We start from the raw sequence: 7,174 nt of genomic DNA on the forward strand, positions 1-7,174 counted from the left end.
CCCAGGGTCCTAGCACTGACCCACCCTGGCTCCACCGGGCGTCTGTGGCTAGAACGAGCCATGAGTCCGGGGACAGAGCCTTTGCTGACCGGCCGGCAGGGACAGCACCGACTTGAATCTGAAAATCGGTGTCTGGTTTGAGTCTGTTCCTACCAATGTCCGAGATGTGCCTGGAGAACTGAGCTTCCAAACCTGGGGGAGCTGAAGGCAGACTGGGAGAAGGGGTCTGGGCTGCCTCCCACAGCACACCTGGACGCCACTGGCGTGGTGCCCTGGGTCAGGTGTGACACCTGAGCTCTGACCTGAAACTTCCATGACCCCGTGCACCCAGCTCTTCCGCCTCGAGGAGCACGCACATCACGTGTGCTTCAAACTGTCAGCAGTCATGCCGGCTATTCCGCCGTTGTCTCCTGAACTTGTCGCAGCTGGGGCCGTCCTGGTCCTCCATTTCCTGAGGCTCTGTGAGCCTGCAGTGAGCAGGCTGGCGTAAGGCAGCTCCTGGCTCGCATGTGGGAGCTCTGGAACTTTCTTCAGGCCTGAAGGAATTGGAAAGATCAAACACCAGACAGCCAAATGGTGTCTGAGGTGTGAGCACCAGACGGCCGTGTGGCCACAGGTGTGGACTGAGGCGTGAGTTGCGGCTGCTGCAGTGAATCTTTAACGGGCAATCAGTTGTGAAAGACCTGCCTCTGTTAGCTTCAGCAACAGAAGTAAAATTAAACCCTTGTGCACCACCGATGACACGAAAGCAGTGGGGAGGGTGTGTGGGAGTGAAGGTGGCTTTCCTGCCTCTAGGAGGCAGGCACAGGGAGGCTCCGTGACCGGCTCAGATGTGAAAGCCAGGCAGATGGGAGCGCTGGGACCGGAAGGAGTGTGCTGATGTGTCTGGAAGGCTCCGGGAGGGGCGTGTGTGCCGGCTGGACGTGCTGGTGGGCACAGCTCGGCGGGGAGTGTTCCGGGAGGTCGTTCCTGACAACTCCCAGCCTGAGCAGAGTCACGGCTGTGCCGGGTCTGGGTGAAAGGTGAGAACAGTTACCAAAGCAGAGAGCCCCGGCGGAGGGTGGGGGTGCTCTGCATCCTTGAGAGCGTTACTCCACGGCGTGTGGTGGCAGGTGATGCAGAAGAAGGTTAAGTGAAGGAGAGAGCAGCTGCTCGACACGTCCCCTGGGGCCAGAGCGTAGAGGCGATAGTGTCCGACTTGGACACAGTGTTTCCTGCACCTGAAAGCAGCCATGGTGCCGGAGCCCAGGAGGGGTCAAGGCGAGGCACAGACTCAGGACCGACAGCAGGGTGAGCGTGGGGCCCTCGGTGCCAAGAGCAGGTGTGGGCGTATGGGGCCGTGGCCCCAGGGGAGGCCGAGACCCCACCAGGCGTGAGTGGATGGCTCCTCAAGGCCACCAGATGGATGTCCCGAGGATGGTGGGGTAGGGAGACCCTGAGCTTGCCCCCTCCCTCGAGCAGACCAGATCACAGCTGTTTACAGAGCACCTATCGATAGGAACAGCTTGAAGGCTAGCAGGAAAGGCTGTCACGACTGAGGATAAAAGAAGGAACCACAGCAGAACGGGGGATGGGGGCAGAGATGCAGAACAGCCAAGACCTGCGCGCCTGGGCGGGCGACCCACGAGCGGGAGGAAGATCCCAGTGGTGGGCCTTCCCCCAGGGGGCGAGGGGTCTGAGTCCCACACCAGGACCAGCAGCCCCCAAAACATTTGGCTCTGAAGGCCAGTGGGGCTTGGGTACAAGAGAGCCGGAGGGCTGTGGGGACAGAGATTCTGTTTGTAAAGGGTGCACACAAGATCTCACACCTGCTCCAAGACCCAATGCAGAGGCAATGATTTGAAGGCACCCTGGGTCAGACGCACTTGGTGATCTTGGAGGGCCTCCTGGAGAAGCAGGAGGCCCTGGGCTCCACTGGGAACACAGATGCTGGCACAGCCCCTCTGGGGAGCTGGTTCCGCCATGAGGATGCCTGTGCTGGCAAGTGCCAGTCTGTCGCCCTCCCTCTGTCCAGCCTACTGGGGCCAGGGGCTTACCCGCCCAACAGCTGGTCAGCGCCAATCAGGGACCCCACAGGCCAAGCAGCCAACTGTGTAGGGACCCAGCCTCACCCCCCAGTGGACTGGCACCAGCACCAGGATGTCCCAGGCCCCACAGCCATCCCCCCTTAGCCTGGGTCCCAGCCACACCCACCAGCATATTGGCACCAATCCTCGGACCCCCAGACCCTCCAGTCAGCCATTCTGAGACCTGGCTCCACCCACCAGGGCCAGCAGCCTCTGCACGTGGCAGGGCCTGGCAGCCAGTGGGACCAGGGGCAGCCATGCCTACCAGCACACCCACAGTGATCAGCCCACCACGGCAGAAGGGCACATGCAGCCCACGTAGGGAGCACCCCTAGGGCATGTCACTCATGTGACCAGAGGAGAGGCAGCTCCTGGGACCTGTAGAACATCTGCTGTGTAACCACCTCTCCAAGATCAGAAGTGTGACCAGCCTAACTACTACCTAGAAGTAAGTGCATAGAATCAGGCCAGATGAGGAGGCAGAGAAACACGTTCCAGATGATGGAACAAGACAAGACCACAGAACAGCTAAGCAAACTGGAGCTGAGGTCTACCTGACAGAGGTTTAGAGGTCAGTATCTTTGAGATGCTCAGTGAACTCAGGAGAAGAATGGACAGCACAGTGCGAAGTTTCACACAGAGCTAGAAAAAGGTAAAGAAGAACTGAACAGAGCTGAAGAACACAATACCTGGAATAAAATGTATGCCAGAAGGAATCAACAGTAGATTAGATGCTACGGAGAAACAGATCTGTGAGCTGGAAGATGGAGTAGTAGAAATCATTGCTGCTGAACAGGAAAAAGAAAGGAGAATTTTTAAAAAATGAAGTGAGTTTAAGGGACCACCAGGATAATATCAAGTGTACTAACATTTGTGTAACAGGGGTCCCAGAAGGAGAAGAGAGAAAGTAAGGGGCAGAGGGCTGATTTGAAGAGATAATAGTTGAAAACTTCCTTAACCTGCGAAAGGAAACAGACATCCAAGTCCAGGAAATGCAGAGAGTCCCAAAAGGATCAACCCAAAGAGAAACACACCAAGAGACATACTAATTAAAATGGCGAAAAGCAAAGATAACGAGAGAATATTAAAAACGGCAAGAGGAAAGCAACAAGTCGCACACGGGGGACTCCCATCAGCCCATCAGCGGCCTTTTCAGCAGGAGCCTGCAGGCCGGAGGGGAGGGGCACGGCATGTCCCAGGTGATGAACGGGGAAGCCTACAAGCTTCCGCTTCAGCTGAAGCAGAAACCACGTTCTGCAGGCGAGCAGGACGCTGTCCAGGAGAGATCACATGCCAGGCCACAAGGTGATACTCAGTAAATCTAAGAAGGTTGAAATCGTACCAGACGTCTCTTTCAGCCATAACAGCGTGAGACTAGAAATCAGTTGTGAGGGTAGAAACAAGAAGAACACAGACACGTGGAGGCCAGACAGTCCGTGGGCCACCAAAGGAATCAATGAGGAGATTAAAACAAATACCTGGAGACAAATGAAAACGGAAACACAGGATCCAGAATCTATGAGGTGCAGCAAAGGCGGTTCTCAGAGGGGAGTTTATGGTGATACAAGCTACTCGGAGACAAGGAAAGTCCCCAACAACCCAACCTTACACTTTTTAAAGGAGCTTGAAAAAGCAGACAAAACCCAGAGTTAGTAGGAGGAAGAAAATAAAGATCAGAGCAGGAAAAATGGAGACGAAAGAAAGAAAGAAAAGGAAGGAAGGAAAGAAGGAAGGAAGAAAATGAAAGAAAAGTTCAATGAAACTAAGAGCTTGTTCTTTGGAAAGGTAAACAAAATTGGTGAACCTTTAGCCAGACTCATCAAGAGAAAAAGAGAGGGGGCCCAAATAAGATGAGAAGTGGAAAAGAGGTTACGTCCACACCACAGAAACACACAGGAGCATAAGAGACCACTGCAAATGCCTATACACCAGTTAAAAGGACAGCCCAGAGGGAGTGGGTAAACGCCTAGAAAAGTACAGCCTCCCAAGACTGAATCAGGAAGAAATAGAAAATATGAGCAGACCAATGACCAGAAATGAACTGAGTCAGCAATCAAAAAGCTCCCATCAAACCAAAGTCCGGGTCCAGATGCCCTCACGGGCGAATTCTGCCAAACGTTTAAAGAAGAGTCAGTGCCTGTCTGTCTCAAACTATTCCAAAAAACTGAATAGGAAAGAATGCCCCAAAGTTATTCTATGAGGCCATCATCACCCTGGTACCAAAACCACACGAAGGTATTACCAAAAACAGAGAAAATTGCAGGCCTGTATCACTGCCGAATGTTAGATGCAAATATCCTCCACAAAATATTAGAAACTCGATTCACAACACATTAAGAGAATCACACACCAAGATCAGGTGGGGTTTTTCCCCAGGGATGTGAGGATGGTTCAATAGCTGCAAATCAGTCCGTGTGAGACACCACAGTAACAAACTGAAGAATCGAAATCGTATGAGCATCTCCATGGATGCAGAAAAATCTCCTGACAAAATTCTGCATCTACTTACTATAAATATTTTCAGCAAAGCGAGTGGGGAGGAAACATCGCTTAGCATAATGAGGGCCGTGTGTGACAGGCCTTGCCATTTGCGAGAACGTGGATGGCCTAGAGGGTGTTGTGCTGAGTGGAGCACGTTAGACAGAGAAAGCCAAATACTGCGTGATTTCACTTCTACGTAGAATCTAAGAAACAGAACAAATGAACAAATGTAACAAAACAGAAACAGAGCCGTAAATACAGGGCACAAACGAGTGGTTGCCTGAGTGGAGGAGGTCGGGGGATGAGTGACCTAGGTGAAGGAGATTAAGAGGCACAGACTTCCATTTATATAATAAACGAGCCACAGGGATGGAATGTACAGTGTGGGGAACATAGTCAATAACTATGTAATATCTTTGTATGGTGACAGGTTGTGATTAGATTTACGCTGGTGATCAACTCGTAATGCGTACAAATGTTGAATCACTACGTTGTGCTCCTGGGACTAATACTGTGTTGTTCAATAAGACAACAGCCACAATCACAGAACAAATGGCAGGAACCCCAGGAGCCATGGGCACTTAGATCGGGGGGCGGTATGACTGTGCAGTTTCATACCAGCCGTGGGCAGCGTGGCTGGACTCCCACACGGGAGGGAGAAGTGGTTACTTCGTTGAGGGCACTGATACATGATGAGATTAACTTAACCCTCTTGGTAATCTGAGTGGATATTTAGGCCGACAGCTAAGGCACAACCTGTGACTCCCTCTACAGCCCATGGCCCTCAGTAAAGAAAGCACAGACTGAAGTCCAGTATGCAGGTGGAGCAGACAAGCATCGTGCAGATACACGTGTGTGTGTGATAGATGTCATGTATATAATTCTATTAATGTGATACATTACGTTGATTTTCTTATGTTGAACAACTTTTCCATTCCTTGGATAAATCCCCCTTGGTCATGTCGTATACTTTGATGAAAGATATGAATCTACTTATTCAAGAAGCTCAATGAACCTAAAACAGAATAAACTCAAAGAGTCCTACGTTGAGACACTTTATAATCAAACTCGAAAGGTAAAGGCAGAGATTCTGGAAAGTGGTGAGATGTGGCTCATCGCTTACAAGGGATCCTCAGTAAGGTTAATAGCCAATTTCTCTTCAGAAACCATGGAGGCCAGAGGCAGTAGGATGACATATTTGAAGTACTGAAAGAAAACACAATAACCTGCCAATCAAGAGTTTATACCCAGCAGATCTGTGCTTCAGAAATAAGATTCCCAGAGAGACGAAAGCAAAGGGAGTCGCTTCCACTGAACCTGAGCGCATCTTTCGGGTGGACACGTGAGGACCCTGGACGATGACCAGAGACCATGTGAAGGTAAATACATGGGCAAATACAAAACTGTCACTGTAGTTTTGTTTTTTAACTATACTTTTTATTTCCTATATGATTTAAATGACAGCTGTATAAATATAATTATACATATGTTACTGAGCAAATAATGTATGTGTTAAACGAATCAAATTCCCCTATCAAAATACGTAGATTGATGGAATGGATCAAAAGTAGCATACAGCCGTATGCTGTCTGCAGAAGACCGAGTCTCAGCCGAAGGTCACGCATAGGTTGAAAGTGAAAGATGGAAAAAGAGCTTACTTGCAGTTCGTAACCGAAAGGCAGCGTGAGTGGCTGCACTAACATCGGACAGAGCAGATCCTACGTAGGTGTTTTGTAAGAGACAAAGAAGGACGTTATGCAATGATGATCGTAATAAGCTAACACTAAGTCCTTCTCTGTCTCTTGCAACAGTTATGGACAGGTAAATTCGCCAGGAAGACGCAGCAGTTGTGAGTGTGTTTACACTAAACACCTGAGCTAGATCCGTAAACAAACTGGCAGAATTGAAGGGCAGGCAGCTGCACAACAACACGGGAGACCTCGATACCCCACTTTCAACAGCGGGCAGAACGCCCAGAGGGCTTCACAGCGCTGCAGACCGCTGGGGCCTCCCTGCTGCGTGCGGAGCTTTCCACCTGGCGGCAGCAGAAGCGTGGTCTTCCCAGGGGCGTGCGCAGCGTCCTCCAGGACTAGGTCCCTGGAGACCCTGCCCACACTCTCTGAGGCAGCAGTGCCCTGGAGAGCACGTCAGACTTGGAGTCTGTTTATTCAGTGCCCCCTAGTTTCTCGTCAACCCAGGTCAGCCCCTTGAAGAATCTTAAGCAGGAAGTATCATGATCTAATTTCCATTTTAAAACCGTCACTCTGGCTGATGAATAGATGAGAGAACTGAGTAGAGCAAGGCTGGAGGAAGGGAGAGGGGGGTTGTGTGCACAGCCCTCAGTGAGGAGGAGGACAGCTCGGCCAGGGTGGCAGAGGAGATGAGGAAAAGCAGAGGGGTTCGAGATATTTCAGAAACACGTAGATTGGCAGGATGGGTCGCTTTTAGTTGGCAAAGCCAAGTGTGGTACTTGACTTCTGTCTGCGTTTCCTGTGTGAATAGCTAGGTTGACATAGTCCATTTCCTGCGTGACGAGGTGCTGGAGGAGGAGCTGGTTTGGGAGAAGAGTCCTGAGTTCATGATCGGCTGTATCAAACGACATTTGAAAGACGAATCATGTTGCCAAA

The sequence above is a fragment of the Vicugna pacos genome, chromosome 14 (assembly GCF_048564905.1).
Source record: "Vicugna pacos chromosome 14, VicPac4, whole genome shotgun sequence".
NCBI classification, from domain to species: domain Eukaryota; kingdom Metazoa; phylum Chordata; class Mammalia; order Artiodactyla; family Camelidae; genus Vicugna; species Vicugna pacos.